A 12785-nucleotide genomic window follows, 5' to 3' on the forward strand; every position below is an offset into this window, starting at 1 on the left:
AAGCTTAACAATCTAACATCTTCTGGTCAGCACTTCAAATGCTTAGAGACCACTATTATGTCTTGCTAAATCTTCTCTTCTCCAAGCTAAACATTCCCACAATCATCACCAAATTCTAGCATGATGAGACCCTCACCATTCTGGGATCTTTTGTCTGGATGAGCTCCAAATTGCTAAAGTGCTTCTTAAGTTTATCACACTCAGAACTCAAATAGTCCATGGCTTTGGGGACCCGAACTCTGTCATCTAAGATGTTAGCGGTCTATTCCAGCTTTATATCTTCTGCAAATTTGCTAAACATTTCATTTATGTTGTCAACCAAATCTTTGCTTAAATATTGAACAATAGAACAAAGGACTGGGCTCTGGAGTACTGCCATTAGATATATGTCCCTGCATTGATATCAGTTCTTTAATCACTACTCATTGCATCCAGTCCTTCAACAGACTCTAAATCTACCTAAATGTACTATCATTCAGCCTAATTCTGTCCAGGAGAGACTTTGTCAAAATCCTTGCTGAAGTACATGTACACTATGTCTATAGCATTCCCTGATCTACTAGTCTAATAAACGTAACAAAAGAAAAAAAAGAAAACAGTCTAGCAACTTCCTCTCACAATCACTGTTTCACTTTCTAAGTGCTTACCAACCATCCTTTTATTAATACATCCTAGAACATTGTCAATAATTGACATCAAGGTCACTATGCCATACTTGTAAAAATCTACCTTATTCTTCAACTTTAAAATAGGTACAGAATGTACCCTTCTTCAGTCCTGCAGCATCTTTTAAATTTGTGTTGTTCCTCTAAGATTATCAAGAGCAATTTAGCAATCACATTTGACAATTCTTTCCATACCCTGAACAATCCTCTGGATCAAATGATTTGGGTTGATCAAAGGCAATTCAGTGCCCTCTTACAGCTTTTTTTCACTTATTTGGAGCATTGACAATTTTCATTATATCCTTTCGAGTTTGAAGATATCTCCTTTATAATAAAAGAATCAACCTAAGTGAGTAACTCTGCCATCTCTCCATCATCTATCAGTATCTTCTCATTCACTCAAGCAGAAATCTTATCCCTTCTTTGATTTTCTTCATCTCTAACTCAAGTATTTTTTAAATTAATATATTTTATTTCCTGCCAATTACATGTTAAAACAATATTAACATTTTTAAAAGTTTTGAGTTCCAAATTATATCCCTTCCTCCTTGAGATGGTAAGCAATCAGATATGGGTTATACATGTGCGATCATGTAAAACATTGCCACATTAGCCATTTTGTATAAGAAGACTCAAATTTTTTTTTTAAAAAAAAGAAAGATAGCATGCTTCACTCTGTATTCAAACAATATCAGTTCTTTCTCTGGGAGCAGATAGTATGCTTCATCATTAGTCCTTTGGGATAGTCTTGGATCATTGTATTCCTGAGAATAGCTAAGTCCTTCGCAATTCTTCATCAAACAATATTCCTATTAATGTGTATAATCTTCTCCTGGTTGTGTTTACTTCACTTTGCATCAGTTCATGTAATTCTTTCCAGGTTTTTCTGAAATCATCTTGCCTGTCATTTCTTATAGCACAATCATAGAGCACAACCATAACTTGTTTAGCCATTTCCCAAATGATGGGCATCCCTTTGATTTCCAGTTCTTAGCCATCACAAAAAGAGCTGCTATAAATATTTTTGTACAAATAGATCTTTTTCCCTTTTTTATGTCTTTGGCATATAGACCTAGCAGTAGAATTGGTGGATAAAAGGGTATGCAGGGGCAGGTAGGTTGTGCAGTGAGTAAAGCATTGGCCCTGGAGTCAGGAGGACTTGAGTTCAAATTCGACCTCTGACACTTGACACACTTACTAGCTGTGTGACCTTGGGCAAGTCACTTAACCCCAATTGCCCTAACTTCCCCCTCTCCAAAAAAAGGGTATGCACAGTTTTATAGCTCTTTGGGCATAGTTCCAAATTGCTCTCCAGAACAGCTGAATCAGTTCACAACTCCACCAACAGTGCATTAGTGTCCCAGTTTTCCCACATCCCCTCCAACATCCGTCATTTTCCTTTTTTGTTGTATTAGCCAATCTGATAGGTATCAGCAACTCAGGTGTTCTTTAATTACATTGCTTCTTTAACATTTATCCTAAACCTCGGCTTAGATTGGTCTTTAGCTTTACTGACATTTTTACAAGATTTCTATATAAAGTTAGTGACAAGATTATAGGTGGGTCCTGATTTAAAAAAATAGAATAGAGTAGAATCAATATGTGCCTCTGAAGGGATCTTGTATCATCTTTTCCCTTAATTCAGTTCACTACACCCAGGATTTCACAAATACTGTCACCAGCTTGAACACAAGTTGAGCACAGAGGAGGTAGGCAGTACACTGGAAAAAGCACTGAACCAGGAGTCAGGATAGCTGACAAAGTCTTGATTTTGCCACCAACTAGCCTGGGATATGCCACCTTCCCTCTGAGAGACTCAGTTGTAAAATGAGTGAGGTGGACCAGATAATATTGAGATTCCTTTTCATTGCAAGGATTCTGTGAATCAACTTGACTGGCTGTCATCTTTACACTTTAGTTTGATTAGACAGCTCTTGATTTGAGATACTGTTGACCATAAGCTGCATGGAATGTAGGCATGCTTTTGAATGTGGCAAATGAAATGTGGCAGTACAAGTAACTACTCATAGGTTAAGAGTAAAGATCCTTCTGTATGTGTATGTGAGAGACAGACAGACATAAAGGTGAAAGAAGAGGAGGAGGAGGAGCAGGAAGAGGAGGAGGAGGAGGAAGAGGAGGAGGAGAAGGAGGAGGAGGAGGAAGAGGAGGAGGAGAAGGAGGAGGAGGAGGAGAGGAGGAGGAAGAGGAGGAGGAGAAGAAGAAGAAGAAGAAGAAGAAGAAGAAGAAGAAGAAGAAGAAGAAGAGAAGAAGAAGAAGAAGAAGAAGGAGAAGGAGAGAAGGAGAAGGAGAAGGAGGAAGGAGAAGGAGAAGGAGAAGGAGAAGGAGAAGGAGAAGGAGAAGGAGAAGGAGAAGGAGGAGAAGGAGAAGGAGAAGAAGAAGAAGAAGAAGAAGAAGAAGAAGAAGAAGAAGAAGAAGAAGAGGAGGAGGAAGGAGGAGGAGGAGGAGGAGGAGGAGGAGGAGAAGGAGGAGGAGGAGGAGGAGGAGAAGAAGAAGAAGAAGAAGAAGAAGAAGAAGAAGAAGAAGAAGAAGAAGAAGAAGAAGAAGAAGAAGAAGAAGAGGAGGAGGAGGAGGAGGAGGTAAAGAGGAGGCGAAAGAGAGGAATAGAAAAAAGAAGAAACAGAGAAACTCACAGAAAGAACCTGAATATAAAGAATTTTATACCCAGATAGCATCTGGTCCAATGTCATATACTCAATTAGAATAGAATTTTCATGCACTTTCCCTATTAAAAAATAGTCATTATGCTTAAGGAGGGTCAGTCAATTAGTCAGAGATGCAGTCAGTTAGTCGATAAGAGTTTATTGGGCCTCCAGGGGGTGCTAGGTGCTTTAGTTACAGACTGTATTAAAGAACAGACAACTACCTCCCTACAGCTGCCATGAAAATGTCCGCTTAAAGGCATCTTCTACCCTATGAGTTTCCAGCCTTGTGGCGTAAGTGCCCAAAGTGGCATACAAGCTAACACTGCATGGTCCAGCCAGGCACAATTACATAGCATTAGATCATGAAATGAGCAGGACTTGGCTTTGACCCACTCCTACCCTGTCTGTCAACCTCCTTTATCCCTCTTCAGTTCTTTCCCCTGCCCCATACCCTCAACTCACATGTGACCCATGCATGCATCCCATTCTTCTTCTCACCTAGCTGCTAATAATGTATTAATTGATAATAAAGTAGGGCATTTCTCAGTGGTGTTTGCATTTTAAAGAAGGATTCTAAAAGATTCTAGAAGTCTTCAGCATTCATATAAATGAAGCCACAATGATTGATAGTCAGTGGTTAATATTCGGAAGCAGGGAGTCATACCTACTACCTTCAAATAATATGACATAATAATTGGAGCTGGAGAGAGACCTATACAAGGGAAGGCATAAAGCAAAGATGGCTTGTCTTACTAACCTCCACTTTCTTACAACCATCCATTTACACTTTTTAGGGAGTAAGGAAGGGGAGGGATTACTTGTCCCTCTGAGACGCTGCTAATCCCTTCCTTCTAGCCCTTAAAGACTCATTTCTAACACTTACTCTCAGGATTTGTACACACTGGGGGATACTTTTAAAAGCTACTTTTAGTTCATTAAGAAAGCACCCAATTGGCCAGTGTTCTCAACAGCTTTGTGTTGTCAGGTGTTGGATTAAACTCTTTGCCTTTACATATCATACATTTCAGCTGTATGACTGCTCCCTTCCTGCACTCCATCCCAATAATTTTGATTTCATTTTGCAAACCATCACCCATAAATCCATGCATCTGGAAGATTATTTCTGAAATCAGAACTTGTCCAATCTGTGCTGGTTTAGAATCCTAGGAAATCCCTTTTGTTCAGCAAAGTTCCCAGTGTGACTTTAACATGAGATAATGAAAAAACTGGAATTACAGTGTACATTTCCAACTGATTTCTCTAGGGTGTTCTGGTTGGGAGAAAACACTCTACTGTGAAGATTTAATTTATCATAGGCTTGTAGCCACATTTCCTATACCTATCAGATCTTGTGCTCTAGTCCCTATGTGTCTCTCACTTGCTATATCCATTTTATTATTTAGAAACAATATTTTTTACCTGATTCACCAGCTATTGATTATTTTTAAATTGCCTGAGTCGAGTGTGAGTTCTTTACAATGACTCCTTCAAATCCTTCTTCTTAAAATGTATCCTATCATTTTTCAGTATGCAGAGAGCTGTTTCTTATCATTTTGAACCAAGGTGATTAAAAATTGGATCCTCAAAGGAAATACACTTGTCAGGCACATCACGAATTCCTTTCCCAAGAAGGGCAATATCTATCATCAAAGGTGTTTCCCTAATTCCAAACAGAACATTAATTTTTATAAGTTACTTGTATGGTACCTCTGAGCAGGGCATGGGGGGTGGGGGCAGTGAGGGATAGAAGGATTGCAATACAAGATGTCATAAAATATGAGAATGACTTTTTTTTAACACCAGAAGGTGTGCATCTAAATGAATGCTGTCTTTGAAAATAGTCATTTTAATTAGGTATTGCTCTTGGATAACTTCTATTGTATCCTTCTAATCTTGGAGGCTGTTGACACAGTATAAAGATTGATTTAGAGTTTGTAGACCTGGGTTCACATCACAGCTGTGCCTGTGTGACATTTGACAAGTTAGTTTATATTTCGAGGCTTCTGTTTGGGCAGGAATGGACCATCTATCCCCAGTGCTTAGCTCGGTACCTGGTACATAGTAAGCACTTAATAAATGTTTATTGAATTGAATATACCAAATAAAGCTATTGAACTAAATACTAGCCTGTGGTAGGATCTATATCATAATCCTCTCCTTCATGCAGCTTAGGCTAATTTTTCCTAAAAGGTATTGAAACTATCTTCAAGACTAAGGGTAAAAGCTATTGACGCTTGAGTATGAAGCAGCCATGAGGAACTCCAGTATCTCTATGTTGCTTAGCTGGTGGAACAAGATGGGTAACTCAGGCAAGGAATTTAGCCCAGTTGAATTAACTTAAGGTGTAGTTAACATCTATCTCTGCTGAATAGTCTCTTGCTATGACTTGGTAAATCTCTTTTGTCAACTGTTGAATGATCTACAAGTGTTTAATTTTGTTCCAACATAGAACCTAAATTGCCAGGACACTAGTCTAAATCAAGCCCAAGCCAGAACTGTCCCTAAGGTCCTTTCAATGATCCTATGATTCCAACTGTGGTTGTTTAAATCCTGTCTCAAAGTTTGACCCCAGCCTACAGTCAAGGACCCTGATCTGAGGCAGAAGGAATAGAAATTCAATGACTTACCACTGAATCAGTAGTCTAAGTTTAGTGTCCCATATCCCATTGCACAAGTAACTGAGTTCTTGACCTACCACCACTTCTACTCCGACTCCCGCAGGGACTGGACCTCCTACTCAAGGGCCTTAGTCTCCTCATGCTCTGATAGCTAATGCCAGACTTCCTCAACGCCAATCATCTGCCTTCTAGGTCCTCTGCTGTTTGTTGTTTGTCCTTCATTTTCAAAGAGGACCAGTGACATCATAGCGTGATGTCTTGAATCGTGCATGAATTGGATTTAAGTGAGGCAGAGTTGCACAAAGTCATCAGCCTCTCTCTCCTACAGTCATCAAAGTCCAGTGGCAAGACAAAAGTCAGGATGACTAGCAATGGCCCAGGATACAGTGGATGACATTGGCATCTTCAATATCTGGCCAAGCTCTAAGTGCTCCATAAGCATCTGCTGCAGCTGCCTTCATGGTCATTGGAACAAATTGGTCTTATCCATCCATTCTACTAGGAGAAATCTTGGGGTAGATATATCCTAACTCACCAACAGGTTTAAGGCCTGTTGATTACCCTCAACATGGTTTAGCTCACCTGCCAAGAAAGTTTTACTGGGATGTGGCTGCTGCACACACTATAGCTTCTTGGAGCCACAGGTGAGAGTTGAATGCCAGGTGGATATGAAAGGGTGAATGGGCAGCCCCGAAAAGGGCTCAGCAAGCCCTAACACCAGAGGTGTAGTTTTCCTTGAAAACCCTCTACTGTTTACCTGACACTTGGACCACAATCGCTGCCCTTGTTGGATTTGACATCCTGGATGTCATAAGCAGTTTAGACCTTTCTGTGTCCCCCCAGTTCCAAATTACCCAGATCTTAGAAGAGAGTAGGTATACAAAAAATTTCCAGAGGTCTTTTCTTTAGATTTCTTTTCTTTATTTCAATTCAAAAGGCATTTGATAAGTACCTATAATGAGAAGGATACAATGCTAGATGCTGAGGAAACAAAGATAGAAATGGAATAATTCCTGCCCTCAAGGAATTTACATTCTAAGAAGGTTAAAAAATTATGCGTATGAATAAATGCAAAATATATGCAAAATAAACATAAAGGATTTTTTTGTCAGAGTGGGGAGGAGACTGGAGGATAAATACCCAGAAAAATCAGGATAGGCCTCTTATGAGAGGATCTAAGAATTAAGAGTCTCAAGGGCTAGGGGTGAAGAGAGAGAGCAAGCCAGGAATAAGGAATCACTTTTGCAAGGCCACAGAGGCACGCAATGGAGTGCCATGTGTTAATATAGTAATTAGGGCAGTTTGACTGGAATACAGAGTGAATAATGGAGAGAATGTGAAATCGACTGGAAAGAGAGGTTGGAACCAGACTGTGAAGGACTTTAAATGCTAAACAGAGAAATTTGTATTTTATCCTACAGGCAATAAAGAGTCACTGAAGCTTCTCCATCAGGGTAGGGACATGGCCAGGCCTATGCTTTAGGAATTTCAATTTGGCAGCTGTGTGAAAGATAGATTGGAAAGAAGACAGACTTAATTGAAGTGAGGCAAGGAGACCTATTAGGACGTCATTGCAATAGTCCAGGAGAAAGGTGATTCAGACCCCAACTAGAACGATGGCCATATGAGTAGAGAGGAGATGGATGAAAGAAAGGCTAGGGAGACAGAATAGACAAGACATGACAATTGATCATATGCAGAGGATGACAGAAAATTAAGAGTTTAGAATGACTTCAAGGTTACAGACCTAGAGAATGGATAGTGGAGCCCTCAAAAGAAATAGGCAGTAGAGAAGGATTTGGGGGAAAATAATAAGAGTTGTGTTTGGGATGTGCTGACTTTAGGATGCCTATGGACCATCCATGTGGAGATGTCCAGGAGACTAGAATTAGGACAGAACTGAGGACTAGGTGTGTAAATTTAAATATATCAGCATGGCTACATCTTCAAAGCCACAGTAAACAATGAGATTGCTGAGAAAAAACAGAGAGAGAAGGCAAGAAGTTTCATGACAGTCTTGGGCTCTGCCCATAAAAAGGGGGTCAAAACTGAATGATGATGCTATAAAGGAGCTTGAGAAGGAATAGTCAGACAAATAGGAGGAGAACCAGAAGAGAATAATGTTACAAAACTCAATGGAGGAAAGAGTATATAGGAGGAAGGGGGTAGTCAACAGGGCCAAATGCTACAGAGATATCAAGGATAGGAACTGAGAAAAGGACATTGGATTTAGCAGTTGAGTTTATCCACCCTAGAGAGAGAAGTTTCCATCATTAATTGGGGACAAAAGTCAGGCTTCAAGGAGTTAAGAAGTGAAGAAGAGATAAGGAAAAATAGATAACATTTTCTAGGAATTTAGCAGCAAAATTAGGAAGTATAGGATAACTTCTTGAGGGGACTTTTTTAAAGGATAAGAAAAATCTAGGCTTGTTTGTAGGTAGATGGGATGGAACCAGAGAATAAAGAGAGATTAACAGTTAAGGAGACTATTAGCAAAGGAACACTGTCCTAGAGGAGAAAGGAGGGAATAGGATCAAGGGTACAAGTAGAGGGAGGTGACCTTAGAAAAAAGAAGGCCCTCAGGGCCATTTACAAGCCACACAAGAAAATCTATTCCATTGCTCTGGTTTTTGCCTTTATTTTGGACCAAGAATACTATTTCCCAGTCACCCAAACTACCTTATTAATCAGGTTCCAATTAACTTTTTACTTCTTCCAGAAATCAAATCCACCCTTAAAGATGAATATTTGCCACCATATAAGGAGGCTGTCTAAAATAATGTATCACAGTCACTGAAGACAAATCAAAAAGAGGAGGTTTCGGGCAATGGAGGCACCTACAGGTTGAGGGCATCATCTCCCAAGATGATTATTCTTAAGGTAAGAACACTACTTAAGATACACAAGTGCTGGTCTATTTTTCCAAAATAGCACATTGCTTTTTAGCCACATCTTATAGCCTTGATATAAAACTTCCAGGATCATCCCTTAGCAAAATTGTTTATGAAAGACCACTGGTTCTTTTCAAATCCCATCCCTGATACTCACTACCTGTATGAGCTTGAGCAAACCACCTGATCATGCTAGATCTCAGTTTCTTCTTATACAAATTAAGATAGTTGAACTAGATGATCTCCAAGATCTCCTACAGCTCTAAAATTCTATGATTTAATGACTAATGACATCTCTATCAATTTCCTAATTAAATTTTCCTTGTGTTTAGCGTCTCCTTTCTCTTTTTGGTAGGGTAGAAATAACAACAGATCCAAGGAGAGCTTGGGAGATGTTTTCTAGTCCATATATTATGATCAGAAACCACAGAACTAGAGCTGAAAGGGACCTCAGAGGTCTTATATTTCAAACTTTTCGTTGTACACATAAGAAAAATGAGGTCCAGAGAGACTAAGTAATTTGCCCAAGGTTGCACAGGTATTAAGCACCAGTTGTCTTGACCTTTGCCTTTCCACTGGACTTCAATGATTTTGAAGGAGAAAGAGAGGCTGACAACTTTGCATAGTTCTGCCTCACTGAAATCCAATTCACCCAAAAGTCAAGACATCATCCTTGCAATGTCATTGGTCTTCTTTGAGAATGAAGGATGAACAACGACAACAACCAGCTGTGGAACCACAAGCAAATCACTTGACCCCTTAGTGACCCAGACAATTCTCTAAGTCCATAAATTACAAATGCATTCTGACCTGGTAAAGAAAGCTCCCATACTCGCAGTTCCCACTACCCAGGGGTGTTCTGGAACCATATGAAATTCACTGGTCAATTTTCAGTGTGAGCATTTATACCATGGAAAATGGCAAATGCTACAAATCAAGACTTGTTTTCTTGTTTTTCTGATTGTCTAGAATTAAGAAAGCAAAGGAGAAAATGTTTATAATGCAGATTAAACTTTCAAGTGTGTCATATATACAGTTCCCCCCCCCCAGAGCCAGTTGTTAAATATATACCAGCCCAATACCACCTCCACCAATAAGATCACAGGTCCATTTTTTTAAATTAACAAATCATGTCATGTAAATAGCTACTTACTTAATCCTCCTATGCATAAGCCTAGCTCAAGGCATTTCTGCAATTTACTGATCTGGACTAGCATAAACACTGACTCAGCTCCAGGATAGAAATCATAGAATCTCAGATTTGGGAACTCAGAGATAATTTATTCCAACTTAAACCTGTACAAGAATACTTTCTATAATATCTCTGACAAGGGGGACACCCAAACTTTACTTGAAGACCTTCAGGGACAAGGAGCCCACTATCTCCAGAAGCACCAATTCCACTTTTGGACAGCTCTTTTTTAAGAAAGAGGCATAAGGGAATGAGGAATTAGTAGACAGAAAGTTGGGGCAGCAAGGTAGAGAAGTGGGTAGAGCACTGGACCTGGAGTCAGGAAGACCCAATTTCCAGTCTGGCCTCAAACACTTACTAGCTGTGTGACCCTGGATAACTCCCTTAACCCTGTTTGCCTCAGTTTCCTCACCTGTAGAATGAGATGGAGAAGGAAATGGCAAACCATTCCAGCATCTTTTCCACAAAAACCCTAATTGGAGTCACAAAGAGATGGACATGACCCTAAATGACTGAAAAACAAGATAAAAAGTCAGCCTCTGAGTCAGCAAAACTTGGGTTCCAGTGATGTTTGACAAGTGACGTTTGTATGACTTTAAACAAGTCACATAGCCTTTCAGGGTCCCAGGCAATTCTCTGAGCTTATAAACTACTGAACAGGGGCTGATCTGCACTGGTCAGGAGAGTTGCTTAAACCCATGAAACCACTGGTCTGACAACAACAAAATTGTAAGGAAAAGTTTCCATTCATTAAAATGAAATGTGCTTTTCTATACCATACACCCCTGCTTCATTTTCTGCCTTCTGAGGCCTAGTAGAAAAAGTCCCATCCCTCTTCCACATCAGAGTCCTTAGATCTTTTAAAGACCATGATCATTTCTGCAACCCTACCAGTCTTCTCTTCTCCAGGCTAAATGCTCCCAGTTCCTTCATTCAAGCTCATCAGACAACATTTCATCATCCTGCTTGCCTGCCTCTAGGTGAGGACAGTAATTCCAGAATTGTGCTTCATAAAAACATCTGCAGCTTGGAGCTGCCTGATTTTTAACTAAAAATAATGGGGTGAAAGTTTGCTGCAGAATAAACCTATAATTAAAATAAATTTTATACCAGTACCGCCAGTCTACTGAATGAGACCTTAACTATTTCAAGGATATGCATACCAAGTCTGCAAAGCTCATTAAAAACATTACTTAGCTCTTCATCAGAGTGAGTTTTTCAAGTCAATAAAGATACAACATCAGTTGACAAGAATGGTTTATGACATACTCTTACATAAAACCAGCAAACTTTTTTAGAACATTATCAGCTTTATTCCTACAGTGTTTAAGTCCTCTTGAGATAGAAGCTGGGTCCAGTAGGATTAAAAGATTTCTCTCTAAAAATCCATTAACCCAGTATTGGTGATGGTAGCCACTGCATTTTCATCAGGTTTAATTAAGTCGATTAAATCTTTATCAGTTCGTTATTAAATGGTTTTTCAGGTCTCTGGTTCAGTAGTGCGCTGTTATCCAGCATGGCAGCAAGTCAATTGATAATACTTCTGGCTTTATTTACATCTATGCCCTTAGGACCAAAATCTGGGTACCTTTTTCATTCAATAAACATTGAGTGTCTACTTTGGGCCAGGTATCATAGAGGACAAAAAGATTTACAAGGTACCTTCACTGCCTTTAAGAGACTTCGGATCTAGAGATAAACTATAATTCAAGACTATGATACAAGGAAAGTGTCACAGAAGGTCAAAGGCTGGTATTCATTTCATCTGGAACGGTGACTAGTCTATTCTCCATTTCCACAGTAGTGAAATCTGAGTAGGCACAATTATTTATCGTCTTCCTACTCCATGCATGGCTGACCAGTCCAACTAAAAAGAAAAGGTAGGGCTACTTCTGCTTTTATTGGCAATCTCAGGTCAGAGAGTGATTCATACTTTGTTTCACAGAACAAACCACTTTCAGAAAATGTAAGAATGCAAGGGTATAAACAGTGCCAGGCCAGATCAGAACAAAGATTGATCCAGTCTAGTATTATCTACAACAGTATTTGGTAAGAGTACATGGTTATTCTCCTCCTTCAGAGCAGGAACTGTTCAGTTTTGTCTTTGATTCCCCCTAGTACAATACCTGGGACACAGTAAGGACTTAATAAATGCTGGTTAGTTTATTTATCAAGGATGTTTTTTAAAAGTTCAAGATGTACCCACCCCTCCCCCAAATCCCTACTTTCTCTTAATAATCCATTATTAAGCCTTAATCACTGAATGGGTGTTGCGTCAGTCAAACTGAGAACTATTAAAGACCTTAGCTTGAAAAGGTCAAGGTCCCCCACTGCACCCTGGGCCATCTCCAGTTGTCCTGATCTATATCTGGCCATTGGACCTGGATGGCTCCAGAGGAGAGAGTGAGGCTGGTGACTTTGCACAACCCTCCCTCACTTGAATCCAATTCACTTGCATGATATTTTCGAAAATATTAACATGACATGCATAAAGTAAGAATCAGTCTCATTGTGACATAGTGATTAGTGAACTAGACTTAGAGCCAGGAAGACCTAGATTCATAACCTATCTTGAAGCTTACTAGCATGTGACACAGGTCCAATCATGTCACCCTCCTACTCAATAACTTCCAATAGCTCCCTACCACCTCTAGGAGGAAATACAAAGTGCTCTGTTTGGCATTCAAAGCCCTTCACAACCTAGCACCTCCTGCCTTTCCAGCCTTCTTGCACCTTACTCCCCAACACATACTTTT

Source organism: Trichosurus vulpecula, chromosome 7 (genome assembly GCF_011100635.1).
Source record: "Trichosurus vulpecula isolate mTriVul1 chromosome 7, mTriVul1.pri, whole genome shotgun sequence".
Classification (NCBI taxonomy): domain Eukaryota; kingdom Metazoa; phylum Chordata; class Mammalia; order Diprotodontia; family Phalangeridae; genus Trichosurus; species Trichosurus vulpecula.